Source organism: Gopherus flavomarginatus, chromosome 13 (genome assembly GCF_025201925.1).
Source record: "Gopherus flavomarginatus isolate rGopFla2 chromosome 13, rGopFla2.mat.asm, whole genome shotgun sequence".
In the NCBI taxonomy this organism is placed as follows: domain Eukaryota; kingdom Metazoa; phylum Chordata; order Testudines; family Testudinidae; genus Gopherus; species Gopherus flavomarginatus.
The window spans coordinates 15,277,574-15,294,638 of record NC_066629.1 but is presented as its reverse complement, the minus strand read 5'-3'; positions in this window follow the sequence as shown (position 1 = coordinate 15,294,638).

The following is a 17,065-nucleotide window of genomic DNA, read 5'->3' as shown; positions in this document are numbered from 1 at the left end:
GATCCATGACCAGCCCATGCAGTCTGATTCTCAACTCCTCCTGGCTAGGACTCTGCAGACTGCACTTCAGACCCGAGGGACTTTATGCCATGTGCAGAGCAGCCTGGGGCACAGATATTAGCTTTCAGCATCATATGCATAACAAGTGAATATGTTTAGGAATCTCTGAAGCCCCAGAAATCTCTACATAACTCAGCCCAGGGGACAAACTCTCCAAGGTGCTGGGGTGGACTCTGAAGTGTGTTGGCCATGATGGAGTGGAGACTGTAAGATGCAATAGCTAAGGGCTGCAGTGCATTTGGAGAGTTGTGTACTCATTAAGCTCCAAACAGCAAAGAGGGGTTGCAGGTTCATTACTGCACATGGGCACAGTGGAGGGGGTGGAAGGCCCTGTCTGAACTCTGTCTGATTTTGGTCAATGCTATTAATCTTTGAGAATTAGTATGAAAGATAACAACAGAGCAACCATTATTTCCTGGCACTGAAAATGCCTTTGGGCACCACTTCTACAGCTGTTTCCTTGAGTGGAAGTTTTTGAGTCTAACCACACCCTTGCAAAATAGATCTCATTTGCCTTTACATTTAGGTGCAAAAAAGAAAGTCTATAGACACCTGGGTGCGTGCAGATCTGAATACATTGCCTGAGTAGCCAAGCCATTCACATTGTGTATTAATGGTCACTCCATACTCCATATTGCCATGCAAAGCTTAGGAAGGGCACATGCTGCATCAGCATAGCTCCTTCTAGTGAATTTAGCTTCAGGCATTTGTACAAGGAAGATAATTAAAGGGATCCATAAATCAAAGGGAGAAAGATTTTGGAAGGACAAAAAAAAAACCTAAACACCATGCACACAGTACAGTATAATATCCAGAGAGTTTCTTTCCGAGCATTGCAGCACATCACAAGCAGCATGCTGAGACTCGACTAGAGAATCCAGAGGGGAGATGGTTAATCTCTGGGTGGTGGCGTGGCTTTAGATTGCTCAGCTTGACATCTAAATACCAGCTCTACCTCCCTGCTTGGACTGTGAGGGAAGAGGCAGGCGAGGCCAGTCCACTTGGGAAAAGCTGCTGAGCTGAGGGGGACATGACTGGAGGTGAAAAAAATGTCAAAAGAGAAAGTCATGCACTGGCAGGGAGATTTCTCTCTGTACAGGGCAAGATCTAACTAGTAACAGTGTTCCACTGCTGTCTCTGCGGAGGGGCTCAGGGAAGTTCATAAGCGTTAATGAAGCCCCATCCTGCGAGGGAAGTATCCTTGTCCCTGTTGTACAGACAGCTCAGATGAAGCACAAAGAGGCACAACATCAAAGTGTCCATTCAGTGGGAGCATCTGCAGGTGCTAAGCATCTCTGCAAAGTCCTGAGATGTCTCATTTTGAGCACTCGAAATGAGCGGGGACATTTGAAAGTCTCAGCCAAAGTGACTTGCTCAAGATCACTCTGAGCAGGTATTAGGTCCCAGGAATCACGATTTCTAGGCTCTCAGCACTAGTCAACTCTCCCTACTGCAGATGCATTCCAGACATCTCTCCAGCCGCTGCAGTTACCACTGAAGTAAAGAGCCAGAGCAGCTAAGATAGGAAAGAAGCTCTGTGAAGTCCAGTGCAATGAGTTTGAGGCACTTTTGAGAGTCCTTGGAGAGAACGGGCCTGGCTAACCCAGGAGTGCTCTGTTAAAGGACTGCTGTATATTAGAGAGAAGGCTGTTGTTATTCCGGTTTTTCAGAGCATCTCAGCCCATCTCTAGGCCCTCACACTGGGGACCTGGTAGTGCCTTTTGTTAGCGATCTCCGACTTTTGTTTCCGTGGAAAATATGAAGTCAGATGCACAGATCTTTTTGTAAAGGGAAATCATGCCGTGCCAATCTATTTGAATTCATTGATGGGGTCCACAAACATGTGGACAAGGGTGATCCAGTGGATATAGTGTACTTGGACTTTCAGAAAGCCTTTGACAAGGTCCCACACCAAAGGCTCTTGAGCAAAGTAAGCTTCCATGGGATAAGAGGGAAGGTCCTCTCATGGATTGGTAACTGGTTAAAAGATAGGAAACAAAGGGTAGGAATAAATGGTCAGTTTTCAGAATGGAGAGAGGTAAATTGTGGAGTCCCCCAAGGATCTGAACTGGGACCATTGCTGTTCAACATCTTCATAAATGATCTGGGAAAGGGGATAACTAGTGAAATGGCAAAGTTTGCAGATGATACAAAATTACTCAAGCTGGTTAAGTCCAAAACTGGCTGTGAAGAGTTACAGAGGGATCTCACAAAACTGGGTGACCGGGCAACAAAATGGTAGATGAAATTCAATGTTGATAAGTGCAAAGTAATGCACATTGGAAAACTACATAATCCCAACTATATATACAAAATGTTGCCGTCTAAATTAGCTGTTATCACTCAAGAAAGAGATCTTGGAGTCACTGTTGATAGATCTCTAAAAACATCTGCTCAGTGTGTAGAGCAGTCAAAAAAATCCGAAGAGAATGGTAGGAACCATTAGGAAAGAGATAACTAATAAGACAGAAAATATCATAATGCCAATATAAATCCATGGTACGCCCACACCTTTAATAGTGTGTGCAGTTCCGGTCACCCCATCTCAAAACGATGTATTAGAATTGGAGAAAGTATAAAGAAGCTCAACAAAAATTATTAGAGGTCTGGAACAGCTTCCATATGAGGAGAGATTAAAAGATCAGGACTGTTCATCTTGGAAAAGAGATGACGAAGGGGGGATATGATAGAGGTCTATAAAATCATGACTGGTGTGGAGAAAGTGAATAAGGAAGTGTTGTTTACCTCTTCACATAACACAAGAACAAGGGGTCACACAATGAAATTAACAGGCAGCAGGTTTAAAACAAACAAAAGGAAGCATTTCTTCATAGAAGACACGATCAACCTGAGGAACTTTCCAGGGCAGGCTGTGAAAGCCAAAAGTATAATGGGCTTCAAAAAAGAATTAGGTAATTTCATGGAGAATAGGTCCATCATTGACTATTAGCCAAGATGGTTAGGGATGAAACCCCATGATCTGGGTGTCCCTAAACCTTCAACTGCCAAAATCTGGGATTAGATGACAGCAGATGGATCACTTGACGATTATCTGTTCTGTTCATTCCCTTTGAAGCGCCTGGCACAGGCCACTGTCAGAAGACAGGATACTGGGCTAGATGGACCATTGGTCTGACCCAGTCTGGCCGTTCTCATGATCCCATGAGGTCCTATGGCTCTGACAATGCTGTTGATGCTTAAAGGAAAAATAAAGGAAAACAAAGCAATAGAAAATATACTGCCTCTGGGCCTATTAATGCGGACAATACCACCACCTGCTTGAGTGTGCTCTGAACTGAAACTCAACAAAGTTTTAGCCAAGGAATGTGTTTTAGAAAGTGTTTTATAGAAAGACCTGTTGGGCTCTTAGAAGTCTGAAAGGGCTAAACTCTTCCCTTAGAGGTCCGTGTAGTTTCCCCGGGAGCCAAGTTCCTGCACAAAAAGGCATACATTTGCCCTAAGATCGTAAAAAAATTCCATTAGAAAAATTTTTGGGAGAATAAGACTACCATTTTGTCACAAATATTTTAAGCAAATTTCACCACAGAGGTGTGGGAAAAAAAAGATATATCAAGGAAAGTCACCAAATAATATAGTTCTCACTACAGCAACATACACAGGAGTAAAGTGGGGATGCTGAAAGATGAGGGTTAGAGTGGGTGATGAGGGTTGGAGACTGGGGTGTCGTACTGGCCATGTCTCCAGCTGTCGTACTGGCCTGTCTCCAGCTCCGGGCATTACAACCAGCACATGGGGTTGCAGCACCACTCAGGTTTGGTATGTCTGCCCCTCCGTCCTCATCTATAAAGGGACAGACAACTAAACCTGAATGGTTCTGCAACTGTATGCACCAGGTAGCAACCCCACTCAGTATGGGGGCCTAACCAAATGAATTTTTACAAGCACTTCCAAGATTTCACAGAGTTTATTCAAATTCATAATTTCTCCAGGACAAAATCATATCCCCACGTATACTATATAATGGCATAAAACGCTGGATCAAATTTCCCCCTAGTTGCTGGCTCCCTTACTAATGCAGCCGGCTACTTACCACTAAAAGAGTTACTCCCTCAGCTGAAGGTCAAGAGGCTTGTGTTTTTGGTGCTGAAGGTCATTGATTCCCACTAAAGACTGTGGTGTCTGTATGCGTGTGTGCATGGTCCATCATATTGCACTCATCTGTAAGAGTTACTGCCCACGGTCCTGGAAATCTACAAATGCACCCATCATCTAACAATATTCATCCCCTTTTAAGCACAATAAGCAACAGGAAGGATACACTCAGAGCCTTTAAAAGATGACTGTGTCAAAGTGGTTGTACAGCTTGCTTAAACTGTACTACTTGAAACTTAAACCACTTGAAAATTTCTAGATGGAGTCATTTTTTAAAACATGCTCCCATAACAGCTGAATGGCAAGTATAATACAAAGCTAGGAAGCTCTGCTGGGTCTCTTTCAACATATGATCCATTAGAAAGAGGCTCCGGAGAGTTTGGGGTCATGGAGGCAACACTGTTTCATGGTTAGAGAAAGTGGTGAGGACCACCAAAAATCAGGACTCCTGGTTTTCATTCCTAGCTCTGCTAAAGATTTGCTGTGTGACCTCGATCTAGTCATTCAACTTTTGTGCCTCAGTTTCCCCACCTGTAAAACATGTATGATAATAATTCATACATTATAAGGCCAGAAGTGTCTTCTGTGAGCATCCAGTCTGATTTCCTGTACAATATAAGCCATATAAGACTTACCTGTTTGCATCTGAGAGTCTTTGGAGATTCAAGTTTCTATGCATGACAACAGATGCCAGAGACATTGTCTTGAGCACCTCCAGGTTAGATAAGGTCAAATTTAAAAAAAAAAAAGAAGAGATTTTGCTGTATTGTGCAACCCACAGAGCAAAGCATGGTTCTTTTTGTGGGGACAGATTCTGTGGAGTCTAGCTGGAATAAAAGGCAAATTTTTAATGAAACAGAAGTGCAGCATTCTAAATTTAGAAGCACTACTAATGCTTTTAAAAAATTTAAGTGCATCTATAGCCACAGGTGTCTGATGTTTCACTCTGAGTGTTTCTTCCTAGTGGGCCAGATCTGGAGCCCATTGAAGCCAATGGCAAAACTCTCACTGGATTGCAGTGGGAACCGTGTTTGACTCACTGTCTTTTTTAACTCCCCCTTCTGTTGCCCATTCAGTAGAATGTTACATACTCATAAATGAGACATGCCGTGTGCATTTGATTTGTTGATGCTGGCAATTCACTTTCCTCCCTGGCCCTCTGCAGGTGCAAAGCAGAAAGGTTAGGGCTTGCACAATATCTGATTGACTGAGATGGTGGGCCAGGTCCTCAGCTGGCGTATATAGATTGAACTCAATGTAGCTACACTGATATACATCAGCTGAGTATCTGGCTTGGTAGTTCTAACACTCTTCTGTTGCAATACAGTCAGTGCAGCGCAGACATTTGTACTACGCTCTCCAGCTAGAGCGCCCACCTCTGAACTGCCATCCAACTCAGTGAGACACCACGCAGTGACACAGCAAAGAACTGCAACATGCCTTGTAAACCATGCTGTGCTGATCACCATTAGTCGAGAATGCTTTGAGATCTTTGGACTGAAGGTGCTATAGAAACACAATGTATTGTGGTTATATATTAAGAATGCTCAGACTAAACCCATGCAGCAATTTATTTCTTACCCAACAAAATGCTTGAATTATAAATAATCCACCTACAAAAGCCCTTCCACTTTCCAACCACATGGAACACAAATGCTCACAATACAATCCCGGCGTTGCCAAGGGAGGATGGATAATGCCTTGTATTGTTGCTAGGTACTCGACAGCTAACAGTTGCTTCTATCAGTCACTTGGGCCCTAATAACATCTACCTCACATCAAAGGCAAGAAGAGTGAAGCTGTATCGTGCTAGTAACATGTTTATGGGATAAGCAGAATTTCGGGATTTTTCATGCACTCTTACAGGACATTCCAATTCCATTAAGCACAGGAGGTGACAGACTGGGGGTAGCACTCTCTTTGTTGTCTTGTATAGAATCAAGAGATCTTAATTTGTGATAACACTGTATTAAAACACAATCCCAGTGCCCCAGCTCCTGCAGACCCTTTCTATGAGCAGCAGATGCTATTTGGGTCCATTGTTCTCAGTCTGTACATGCTCTGAGGCTGGAAAAAGATGCAAGAGGTGGTCTGTCCTCTCAGACCCCATCGGGAGCACTATAAGAAACACATCCAGTTTGAAGCCAGTTTTTGTTACACATCCCCGTTAAGCCGTGCCAATGAAATATGGCAATTTCCCAGATTGGTCTGGAAATCCAAATGTGCCAGCTTCACTTTATAGCATAACAACACTTCACGGCTCCAGGTGAGGATCTCAAAGCTTTTCATAAACATTAATGAAGCCTCACATCACCCTGTGATAGATGCAATTCCTTGCTCTGAAACTAAATCACAGGTATCCCCTGTGATCATGGGTAAATGGTTTGATCTCTTTGTACCTCCAGCCCCCATCTGTAAAACTGGGATGACGGCACTGCCCAGTCTCATAGGGATATTCGGAGGGGAAATGCCTCAGTGCATAGGAGCAGCTCAAACACTGTGGTGATGGAGGTCATAGGTACTAATCAGCCTCCTTTCACACCTGAGATAGCAGGCACCATGAGGTTCAGTGACATGATCAAGGTCACACAATCAGCGGCAGAGCCAGCTATAAAATGTTAAAGTCCCTACTGCAGTCCTAATGTCTCTACAACACCCTCCTCCAGCTGAGAATGGACCCTGGACCCCAACTCTCAGTCCTCTGCTGTAGCTACTAGACAGCTGTAACACAGCACTGAGTCTTGGAGCAGGTATGTGTGGCCCAGTGCTTTTGGGTCCCTTAAAACTGGGAGCAAGCAGGTGACTAAGAAGAAGGCAGATATAAGGGTTCCTGCCTGGTAGGCCAGAGAGATAGAGGGTTATGGATGGGGCTCTCCAGAGGAGCTAGAAAGTGCTATTAAGGGTTGGGTGGGGAATTATCCTCCCCTTCCCAGTTTATGGAGAGTGGGAGAATCTCTGCTGCTGATTTGAGTGCTTGGGCTTCATTTGAACTGTCCTGGCAGCTGACTCTGCCCCCCTCGGCTTACATAACACTCCCTTCAGGCCCCGGGAGTCCTGACCCCAGTGACCGGCTGCTGAAAGCACTAGAAGACACTCTTCCCTCAGAGTTGTCTGAGAAGTTTCATATCTTAATACAGACTAAGATCAACAGCCTCTGTGCTTCAGTGGAGGGATACACCTACTCCACAGAACCCAACCTGAGATCTGAATTTCCCCAGAGGCTGGGCGTGTTTGGATTTGCTCTTCTGATTTGGATCCATTATGCTGTCCAGAACAGCGCTGTACTAAACATTGCGCAAATGAAACTGGCTGTCATGCAACAACAGTGACGCGCACAGTCGCTGCACAGCAAAGGAGACTCCTCCCCACAGCTACGGCAAATATGGCATGACGACTCCCTCCTGTTCCATCCTCTATTGAACTTAAGACTACCTGAGGTTTGGAGGGGGAATCTAGACTTCCCCAAAGATTGGAAGTGTTGAATTCATGTTTTGTTTCAGGTGCATCTTTGGTACAGAAGGGGAAATCCGGCTGGGGCGAGGGGAAGTAGCAAGCAATCCTTTCAAAGGTACTAGAGACCATTCCAATGGGAATGGGTGCTTGACGGTGTCCCTTATGATTGACAGGAGCCATGTAATTTAGCCAGAAGACTTTCCCTCATTCCCTGAAAGGTCAGAACACCAAAGAGATGTGTTAACATAAAGCAAACCCAATCCATGTCAAACACCAATGCCAGGCTTGTGACCGAGGGCGCCTCTCCCTGCCAGCCCTGCAATCACCTCCTGGTGCCTTCTATTTTTACTAAGCAAATGATTAGCACCTTGGGCCTGGTTTGTGTGCCCACTTCATATATTGTTCACACATAATTTACTCTTAACACCTCTCAATGGCTTCTAAGATAGGTGTGAAAGGATTCCTAATTTAGACAACCACGTGCTCTGATAGGAAGAGGGGAAAACAGGGATGCTGTCAGCACTTGGGCCTATGGAGGGGAAACCAGATGGCCCCCATCCATTCTGCCATTAACAGGCAGAGGAAAACAGTCCAGTTCCCCAGTTCTTCACAATTGCTGTTTGGTTTCCGCTTTGTCTCTCCCCAGCCCCACACGTATGGGGGTAAAGTCGGTTGAGAAGAGAACCGTGTAAGCACAAGGCCCTGTTCTTTAGGTTTAGAGCATGCTGCTTGTTTCCTGCAAAGTGCCATCTTTCATTCAACTACTGGTGGATACTTCCTGCTTCCAGCAGATTGCCAGTGTGAGCCTCTGCTCTACCTACTTATATAAAGCGATCTATCATTACACTCAAAGCACCTATGGGAATGCAATCCTAATTCAGTGCCTGAACCACAAGAGCTCCCCCTTGCACTACCAGATCAGCTGAAGACAGGCAGCTGAGGGTCACACCTTGCCTGTTGTCTGTGCATCAGGAAGCACCAAACTGTGCTAAACTATCCTGAGAACAGAGTTAGGATTGTTGCAGGGAACAATGAGTTTGTATTTCCCCTCCCTCCCCCGGCAATAATTGCTGAGACTTTGAATACAGATGACCAACGTGAGGTTACTGGACCTGACAGCGGATCTGAAAGTATTTCCCCAGGTACCCATCTCAGTGGCCTTTGGTCTGAAACACAAAGCCCATTGATTGCTTGATGATTGCCTGTTCTGTTCATTCCCTCTGAGGCATGTGGCATTGGCCATTGCCAGAGGACAGGATACTGGGCTAGATGGACCAGTGGTCTGACCCAGTATGGCCGTTCTTATAGTTTCAATAAGCTTTGGATCAGGCCCAGGTCATCCTTAGAACCACCAGCATTTACATCAGAACCCACATTGGCAGGAGGTGGGTCACATGTCCAGCCGACCTTGGAAGCCTCTAGCTGCGATGGAGATATTTGACATGGAAACCTAGGTGCTGACTTTACCCGGATCCTCATGTTTATGGACAGTTACAATGAACGTCAACAGTTCGCTTTCCTCTCCCGCTTCACACTGGTTATTAATAGTCCCACATGGAAAATAAACCCCAGACACTATTTCTGCGATGAAACATGCCAAGAAGAAGTTGGCCAACTTATATACTAGCTATTGTGTTCTTGAAAGGCATTTGGATGCTTGCATTTTGGAACAACATGTACAAATGCTTTGCTGGGGCCATTTGGGATGGGATTTAGCACTTCCTGAGAATAAACATCGCCTTTCCCAGCCCTCACTCTCTCCATCTTCTGGAATTTTGCACTTCATTTGGACCTCATAGTCAAAAAAAGTTCTTTCCTCGGAGGCAGAGTGCAACTAGAAGCCTCCTGTCAGATAGCATTACTTATGATAGAGTGAAGCTCACTTACCCAAATTACTGATAAAAAGACTAAAAAAATGTATAAGAGCCAGTTCTCTGTTCTCACATAGATTAGCAGATATTAAATTCATTGATGTGAAGTGATAATAATTTAGTTAAATCCCTTGATTCACTACTCCTGTTGTAATCGGAACCTGTGCCCCCTAAAGAAACCCTTTTCCAACCTCAAACACCACACTATTCTGGATAAACTGGCGTCAGACAGCATAAGGAGAACAGAAATGAACCATTGATGTAACAATTGAAGTTGGTAGGATTACATTGGGAGGCAGCCATTGCACTGAATTCAGTGCGTTTGGATCAGGGAAAATCACCCTCCTAAAATCAATTAGGTTTAGACAAGGAGTGAATTCAGACCAACGTTCTTAATAAACAAATCAAATCACCAGTTTAATTGCCCCTGCTCCCCCCAAAAAGTGAATGCAACTTTTTTGACAATTTGTTTGATGTGGTTTTTATGGCCTTGAAATCTGTTTTCAAATGGCAATTTTTTGTGAAATTCCAGGGAACTGAATGTTATTCACAGTGAAGCCTAGGGGGAAGCAGGGATGGGACGAAAGGAAAATCAATGTCACTTTTTTGGCCTGAAGATTCACACTTGTGAATTTTGAAAAGCCTGTGAAAGATGGAAGTGACAGCTCATTTCCCTGAAAAACCACATGGCACAGAGAAGTGCAGAGCTGGGAACCAGGAATTGCTGTGTTCTGTCCTCAGAGCCCCCCCTGCCTGCATGATTCTACAGAATGTTACAAACATGAGTTAGTATCAATGTCTCCATTCTACATGTGGGGAGATTGAGGCATAGACAACATAACTTGCCCAAGCTCATATGGCAAGTCGGTGTCAGATTCTCATTCTGGTTGTATAGATCAGACCTAGCTCCAGACCACAAATCTCTTCATGTAAACTGTTCAATTTCTCTCTGCCTCAGTTACCAAACCACACACTGGGGAAAATACTGACCTGTGCTGCAGACAGCTTGAATCCCATATATTTTCACACATCATTGCTCCCATTTGACAGACAGGCCTTGTCTAAAATAGAAAAGATTTGCTGGCGTAGCTATACCAGCAAACAAGCCTAGAGTGGAGACACAGCTAATATATGTAAAAGAGTGCCTCTGCTGGTACAGCTTATACCAGATGCCCCCACCCCAAAAATATGGGGTATGCTGACAAAAGGATGACTATGTCTATACCAGGGCTTTTGATAACACAGCTATGTCTATTAGGGGTGTGATTTTTTTCCCAGTCTCCTAAGTGACATAGTCCTGAAACTATGATAGCAAAACTTCTAAGTGTTGACCAGGCCATAAGGGATGAGATATATAAAGAGATTTAAGCAACTTGCCTGGGTGGACGGGCAAATGTAGTGGTTTCTGAACTGACCATTCACTACCAGATGCTTGCTGGTGGCCCATGGACAAGTGGCTGGATGCATGGCGCTGGGTCCTCCTCTTGGTTTGCAGCTGTCCAAGCTTATTAGAGTAGTGACAAATATTTTCCTGTCAGTGTTGCCAACCCCAAAAGTTAAAAGCAAAAACCACGAGTTAGACACCATCACCACAAGACTGGCCCCCAAATCCTGAGATTTTTATAGATCATGTTGCATTTTTTGGTCTGTCATTTGATTTTTGAACATCCTCTGCCTGTTCTTAGCTGCTGGAGCTAAAACGAGGGGACACCTTGAAGCTATTGGCATCACATAGAGGTTTACAGTTTGGTTCAATGGTGCTCAGCACCCCCCATCCTATACAAATTGTTCCAGCACCCCTGTGCCTGTATCCTGTGTGTGTGACAAGTATCACTTTTCCATATGGGCACCTGCCCTCCTATTCACAATCTCAGAACGTCTGCATGGCAACTGATGCCACTGCTGATGTGGGAATTTCTGTAGATGAGTTTGCAAACCTCTAGTCTAGTGTGTCAGGTGTAGCCTGCTACTAGACCTGGGAGCTGAGAGACTGGGGCCATGATTTTCAAGGCCTAACTTGGGATATCTTAAAGGACCCAGGATTTCAGCAGATGCCTCTACACTCTCTGAAACTCAGGCCTCTAAGCTGTCCTGTATTGAGCACCCAAAAACGGAGACACACAAAATCACTGGTCATTTCTGAAAATCATGACCCCTGGGTTCTGTCCCCAGCATCTGGCTATATTTGGTTTACGCACAGTGCCGCTCACAGCAAAGCCAAAGCATTGATAGGCTAGCAGTATGGTGCTTATTTCTCGCTCATTATCTTGTATTTGGATTCTGTTCTGCCTCATGCATAATGACGTTGGTCTAAGTGCTATGGCCATTTTTCCTTTTCTTTTTTTAACTAATGTCACAAATGTGGAACTGGGTGGAGCTACAGAATGCTCCATTCAAAGAGGTTATTTTGCTGCACATTTCCAACTGGGCTACAATTTTCATGGTATTTATTCAGGACACCCACCTTGAAGAACTGACACTGAATAATTTAGAATTAAAACACAGGTTCGTTAATTTCAAAAGACCATCCCAGATTGGGATTGGAGGTTCACATTAGGGACTGAACATATTTACCAAGAAAGCTTCTGTTTCAAGCAGTAACATCAATCTTTGAGACACTCTTTTCTCTCTGGGTTCTGGTAGCATGGGAATTGCAGCATTTATGAATGATTTTTGTGGAAGGGTTTCAGCTGAAACCTGAAAACATTTTGGTTGTTCAGCTTTAACAACAAAAAGTCCAATTTTTTTGCAGAAGCCAAACTACAAAAAAAAAATATTCGTTTTGCAAAAATCTCCAATTTTCCATTGAAACAGATTCTAAACATTTTTATATTAAAATCCAAAGGCAAAACTCATCCTTGGTGAAGCCTGCAGTGACTTTCCATGGAAGTATATCAAGGACAAATGTGGGCTACCAGATTTGGAAAGTATGTCTGTATTCAGTATTGATAATAGCATTGTTTTCTGTAGAAACCAGACTCATGGCTGGTGGAGCTATGCTGATTTACATCAAAGTTAGTAGAGCTACACTGATTTACACCAGTTGAGGATCTGGTCCAAGGTAGGTAATTGTAGGATGACATTTACCTCAGGGCAGAGCAGTTAGCACAAGTCCTGTGCTCCACTTTAGTCCCTCTAAAGTCCTAGTTTCAGAGTTGCTGTGGAATTCAAGTGATGTCCATGCCTGCACTGCTCATGTGGTGAATTTAATCCTTAGAATCATAGAATATCAGGGTTGGAAGGGACCTCAGGAGGTCATCTAGTCCAACACCCTGCTCAAAGTAGGACCAATCCCCAGCTATTTTTTTGTGCTGCCAGATCCCTAAATGGCCCCCTCAAGGACTGAACTCACAACCCTGGGTTTCTGGATTCCTCATGACAATGTGTCCTCACAACAATGGATACTTCTTGTTGAGTATCCATTCCACTCAGGTGTGTTGGAAGACTCAGAGCTGAGGGCCAATTTCTCTCATTCTCCCACCCACTCAGAAATATAATAGGAGGAGTTCGTCTTTGACTTCTGTTATGTATTTTTATTAACCATTGGCTGAGTACCAGCCAAGAGGCATAGCACTAGACACTTGCATGGGCAATTCCCTTTCTTTTTCCTCAAGACTCATTTTATAGAGAGCAATATGCCTGGGTATCTATTGGGTTAACAGCCTGATCTGCAAATACTTCTGATCTGCAGTTGAATTATCTAACAATCAAAACTGCAGGGTTTTTGCATTGATCTTATCTTCCTAGTCAGGAGGTCACAGATTGGCAGCTTGGTTTTAATGAGCTGCGTCCTGTGAATTTCACAGTCCCGTCAAGTCTAAAAAGGGAAACCCACAGGGGAAACGTTTTCATTTTGTTCCTCTTTCCTGGAGAGTTTGTCCCACACATTGCATGTGGCAGTTTGCAGCTGGTGAAAGGAAAAGACAATTAACTCATTCCCTACACAGGCTTTTTATAATAAAATATTTATTAAGATTGGGGGCTCTCCTCATTTGAAAAAGGGAAAAGTTTGCTTTAGTACATGCATGAAATGTTATATTACACAAATATACTTTAGCAGCTGCCTCAAAGTATTAAAGTAGTATCTGTCTTAGAAAGCCACAAACACAATGAAGATATTATGAACAGATAAGACTCCGTAAATGCTCTCTCTCTAACCCAGGCTCATATGTGCATATTAGATATATGCGGAACTACTGTCTACCCACTTTGCACCAACAAAAATAAGGGCAAAAACACATCACAGATGACACCTAAACCTTTCCATTTCAAAACCACTTTATAAAAGTGCAGCTTGACTGTTTTTTTTTTTAAGTTATGAAAAATGCGTAGCAAGTGCTTTTAATTTTGCATGGCCAAAAGTAGCTGTTAGACCAAAATCATCATTTGTACGGCAGTATTTCTTAAACATATTTTAATGTTCTCAAATGTGGAGCAGATCTGATGTTCCATTCAATGTAAACTAGCAGTGACGAGTGGGTAGAAAATTGTAATTTCTGTCCTTGCAAAATTCCAGTGTTTCAAATATTCACCCACTTACTGGTGACAGAGAAATTTTAACCGGGGGTATTTGGAAATTGCACCTATAATTGATGACTAGATCCTCAGTTGATTAAATCAGTGTAGCTCCATTATATGCCAGTTTACATTAGCAGAGGCTCTTGACCTATATTAAACAGCCAAATCCAGAGTGGTGTGAAGTTCCCTTTTTTAGACCATAAACTCTTCAGGGCAGGGACCATGCCTCTCTATATGACTAGTTACTTCATGTGCCTCCATTTTTGGGTGCCCACCCCGGTACATCTGGAAAGGGCTTGATTTTCACAAAGAGCTTAGCAACTAGCCTCTGAAAACCCAGGCCTTGCTGTAAAGAGTCTTACACTAATTACCCAAGAGTGTGAGTCGCTTCATATAACCTTGGTTTACACACACCTTTAAGGATAAAAATTGGTTTGAGCTGACTTAGGGCCAAATTCAGCCTAGCTTAAGCAAATGGGACTCTCATTGAAGTCTCTTGGCACATTAGTTAGTGACAGATGGTAGCATTAATTACATAGCAAAAACTGAATTCTTCTCTCACAAGTAGTGGTGTAAGCCAGGAGTGACTCTGTTGAAGTTAATGGAGTTGTGTTGCTGTGGAACTGTTGTAAGTGAGAGGAGATACAATTTCCTTCTCTCTATCAAGAGAGACAGGTGGTAGGAGGAAGAGGAACATCCTCTGAGCTATCCTGTTGCTGATGAGGAAAATGGCCGTAGGACCAGAGATCATCCACCACGTAGGTGGGAACAGATTGCAAGCCTTATGGAAGGAGCTAATACTACAGAGCATAAGGGGTAGGAGCCAGTTACATATCTACTTGGGATGTCCTTACCCTGAGGGAATCACTTGCAGGTAATTTTTACTTCCTTTGCGCTCCCCGGTTGGATTACTAGTTCGGTTTGTGACTCCTTGACCTTTTTGAAATAATATGCTCATCTCTCTGGTTGGAAAGGTTTGATACCCCTGCTGTAAAGTAAGAGGGCAGAAGGATGGTTTGAGCTGTGAAAATTACTGTTTGTGGTTCTGAAAGATCTAAAACAGATAAATCTTGCCCTGACAGGAAGTTGGTGCCCCTGGCCTATTTCGGAATCTTGAGTTGAGGCATGCCTCAGCTCATCTCATCTGAATCCTATGAAGGTGCAAAAATTGAAAGGAAGGGTTGATTTAGGTTGATATAAATACAGAGCAGCATCATGACTTTTAAACTAGGTTCGACGGGGACAGGTGAGCAAAGCCCACAGGTAAGTGGGGAACAAGACCTGGGAGATGGGTTGGAAACAGGAGGGAGCACGGGCTATAATGGCAGAGAGGAAGGAGGGTCAGGGCAAAGCTAGGAGGCAAAATCAAACTAGTATCTTAGATGCCTTTATACAAATGCAAGAAGTATGGGTAATAAGCAGGAAGAACTGGAAGTGCTAATAAATAAATACAACTATGACATTATTGGCATTACTGAAACTTGGTGGGATAATACACATGACTGGAATGTTGGTGTGGATGGGTATAGTTTGCTCAGGAAGGATAGACAGGGGAAAAAGGGAGGAGGTGTTGCCTTATATATTAAAAATGTACACACTTGGACTGAGGTGGAGATGGACATAGGAGACGGAAGGGTGGAGAGTCTCTGGGTTAGGCTAAAAGGTGTAAAAAACACAGGTGATGTCATGCTGGGAGTCTACTACAGGCCACCTAATCAGGCGGAAGAGGTGGATGAGGCTTTTTTCAAACAACTAACAAAATCATCCAAAGCCCAAGATTTGGTGGTGATGGGGGACTTCAACTATCCAGATATATGTTGGGACAATAACACCGCAGGGCACAGACTATCCAATAAGTTCCTGGACTGCATTGCAGACAACTTTTTATTTCAGAAAGTTGAAAAAGCTACTAGGGGGGAAGCTGTTCTAGACTTGATTTTAACAAATAGGGAGGAGCTTGTTGAGAATTTGAAAGTAGAAGGAAGCTTGGGTGAAAGTGATCATGAAATCATAGAATTTGCAATTCTAAGGAAGGGTAGAAGGGAGTACAGCAGAATAGAGACAATGGATTTCAGGAAGGCGGATTCTGGTAAGCTCAGAGAGCTGATAGGCAAGGTCCCATGGGAATTAAGACTGAGGGGAAAAACAACTGAGGAAAGTTGGCAGTTTTTCAAAGGGACGCTATTAAGGGCCCAAAAGCAAGTTATTCCGATGGTTAGGAAAGATAGAAAATGTGGCAAAAGACCACCTTGGCTTACCCTTGAGATCTTGCGTGACCTACAAAATAAAAAGGCGTCATATAAAAAATGGAAACTAGGTCAGATCACGAAGGATGAATATAGGCAAATAACACAGGAATGCAGAGGCAAGATTAGAAAAGCAAAGGCACAAAATGAACTCAAACTAGCTATGGGAATAAAGGGAAACAAGAAGACTTTTTATCAATACATTAGAAGCAAGAGGAAGACTAAGGACAGGGTAGGCCCACTGCTCAATGAGGAGGGGGTAACAGTAACGGGAGACTTGGAAATGGCAGAGATGCTTAATGACTTCTTTGTTTCGGTCTTCACTGAGAAGTCTGAAGGAATGTCTAGTATAGTGAATGCTTACGGGAAGAGGGTAGATTTAGAAGAGAAAATAAGGAAAGAGCAAGTAAAAAATCACTTAGAAAAGTTAGATGCCTGCAAGTCACCAGGGCCTGATGAAATGCATCCTAGAATACTCAAGGAGTTAATAGAAGAGGTATCTGAGCCTCTAGCTATTATCTTTGGGAAATCATGGGAGACGGGGGAGATTCCAGAAGACTGGAAGGGGGCAAATATAGTGCCCATCTATAAAAAGGGAAATAAAAACAACCCAGGAAACTACAGACCAGTTAGTTTAACTTCTGTGCCAGGGAAGATAATGGAGCAGGTAATCAAAGAAATCATCTGCAAACACTTGGAAGGTGGTAAGGTGATAGGGAATAGCCAGCATGGATTTGTAAAGAACAAATCGTGTCAAACTAATCTGATAACATTCTTTGATAGGATAACGAGCCTTGTGGATAA